This window comes from Solanum pennellii, chromosome 8, assembly GCF_001406875.1.
Source record: "Solanum pennellii chromosome 8, SPENNV200".
NCBI lineage: Eukaryota > Viridiplantae > Streptophyta > Magnoliopsida > Solanales > Solanaceae > Solanum > Solanum pennellii.
This window is the reverse complement of record NC_028644.1, coordinates 36,151,814-36,154,807: the sequence shown is the minus strand read 5'-3', so window position 1 is coordinate 36,154,807 and position 2,994 is coordinate 36,151,814.

The window sequence follows — 2,994 nt, the reverse complement described above, 5'->3', positions numbered from 1 at the left end:
TATGTGAAATAGATCCTCTTTACCATCCTCACAACAAATGTTTCTTTGTCTTTGATAACTTGTTATGTGTTAATTGTGATCAAAATGGTCATCTAATGAAAGACTATCTTCTTTGGAGAAGACATGAATTAAAAATTTTCAAACTATTCTAAATAGAAGAGCGGATAGAAGAAGGGACCTAGTATTAAACCTAGTCTTAGATTGAGGAAAATCGATCTACCCTACTAGATAAAAAAAATTCTTTTATCTATCTATCGTCTGATTATTGGGAACTCAAAATGAAGTAGATTCCTAAATATTAAATGCAATTTGTTATGCAGGTGAGAGCAGACAACAATATTGATTGTTGGTTTATGGGCAACTCATGCTCAAAGAACATGAGTGGCGAAAACTAAGAAACTTCCTTTTTCTCTTAAAGCACTTTAAGGTGGAGGTGTCTCATTTTGGAAATAGAAAGAAGGGTCAAATTCCTTGTGTATGCAGAATTGGTATGTTTGTGGAACAATCTATTTTTACGATGTGTACTATGCACACGGGTTAAAATAGAATCTTCTAAATGTATCTCAGATTTGTGATAAAGGAAATTAAGCCAAATTTCTTTTAGATAAGTGGGTGGTCACAAACTTGATATCTCGGGAAGTGATCTTCATAACAAAAAAATGCTAGAATATTTAGATTTCTGATCTGGATATTGCTCATAGTGACACTCTCACTTGTCTTTATGCTCAAAATGAGAATAATGACTTTTGGCACAGAAGACCTGGCCATGTATGTTCTCCTCTTGTGAAAAAACTTCCGCTGAAGGACTTTGTCTGTGGATTGCCAAAGATAAAATTTGCAGATGACAAAGTTTTTGATTCTTTTATCAAAGGGGAGAAACTAAGATCACTTTTCAAGCAAAAGAAGCAAGGAAACACTGCTAAACCTCTTGAATTAATCCACATGGATAATTTTTGTCATGTAAAGATTCAAAATAGGTGTGGAAAGAAATACATTTTTGTGATCGTGGATGATTTCTCAAGGTTTACATAGGCTATGTCCTGAGTTCCAAGGGTGAAACTTATGTTGTACTGATGATATTTTCCACACTGATCTAGACAAACCTGAACTGCATGATGTTAGGATCAAGTAAAATCATGGCATTGAGTTTTAAAATGCCAAAATAAAAGCTTTTGTGTTGAACATGAAATTCATCATAATTTAAGCTCCTAGAGCACCTTAGCGAAATGGTGTGGTTGAGAAAAATAATACAACCTTGGTTTACATTGCAAGGACTATGTTGATTGAATCTAACCTTCCAAAAGAACTTCTAGGTTGAAGCAGTTAATATTGTATGTCGTATGACCAACCTCTGTTTGATCATGCCAATATTAAACAGAACTCCTTATGAATTATTGAACAATAGAAGGCCAAAACTAAGTCATCTGAGGAATTTTGTCTATAAATGCTTTGTTTTGTATAACACAAAGGATTATTTATGAGAATATGATCATATGAGTGATGAAGGAATGTCTGTAGGATATTGGCATACATAATTTATAACAAGAGGACATTGTGCATGAAAACAATTTCCATGTTATTTTTGACGAATCTGTAGGAACTGAAGATGTGGAAAATAAGGATGAGTCATAGATTAAAAAGATGCTTCATATTCAAATTGACACTCTTAACTGAGAAACTATTTAAGAACATCCCCTTAGGAAACAAATAAACTTGAATAAGTTGATAAATCTAATTGAAGTTGACAAGGACACTCGTCTGTTAGACAATATTTTTAAAACATCAGAATAAGGAAAAGAAAGATAAGGGATTTTCGGGCTGCAGGATCTGGCTACGGGATCCTATCTACGGATTGTAGAAGCTTTTAGTGGCTATAAATGACATTTGTAGAAGAGGGAAAATACTTTGTTGAAGAATGGCCAGGAGGAGTGTATATAATTTGACCGGTCGTAAAATTGAGTCATTGGAGTGGTTCAAAGATGCAGATGAGACCTCAAAACTACGACAAGGTTTGATAACTTGTAAATAGTCTATAGGTTGTAGGAAGTTCTTATTACAATTGATTGAACTTTCCTATCTTCAATACTTTTCTACGATTGACCAGTACCAGTACAGTCCGTAGGTCGATTCTGAAAGTTATTTTATGGGACTTTTGAGTCTTTTTCCTTCTTTTTAAAATTAAAACTAAGTTATTTTGGTTTTTATCTTAAATTCTATATAAGGCTTATTCAATACTAAATTACCTAATCAAACCCTATTATCCTAAATTCCTAAAACCTAACAAAATTCACTCTCTCCACCTCAAGATTAATAAAGAAAAAGATAGTAGGGTTAATTCAATATCATCAATCCTCAATTATTTTTGGGCTTCCAGTGTCTAAGTATGTGGGTATTTACCCATGGAATTCATTCTTTCATGGGTCCCAACGTTTTCAATTTCTCAATTCAATTTCAATTGATCAAGTTAGGATTTCGATTCAGTCTTTATGGGTTTTACTCAATAATGATTTATTATCAATAATTAAGTCTTCTAATGAATTTTCTAGTTCATATATATGATAATTAAGTGAAGTTATATTGAACAAACATGATCCACGATTTTTTATTAAGTGCCCATGGTGAAGTTTATTAGTATGAATCATGAAGTTATAAAGGCATGCATGTTTTATTAAATTATTGTTAATGATTTGAGGATTCTTTCAAGGGAAAAGGGTCAAAAATACCCCTCAACTTTAATTTATTAGTTGATTATACCCTTGCCGTGAAAACAACGTTATATATACCCTCGCCGTTACTAATTTCACCATTTATACCCCTCAATTTTTTAAAAGCTCCAAATCAATTAAAAGGATCAATTTTACTTTACTTATTTTTTAACCCGCCCCGCCACGCCAAACTATATAACCCACTTTTTTCATCTTTTAACCCTAGGTTCTTACCCATTTTTGTTCATCTGTTTTGTAAGTTTAATGTATTGGAGTGGAAAACGAAAAT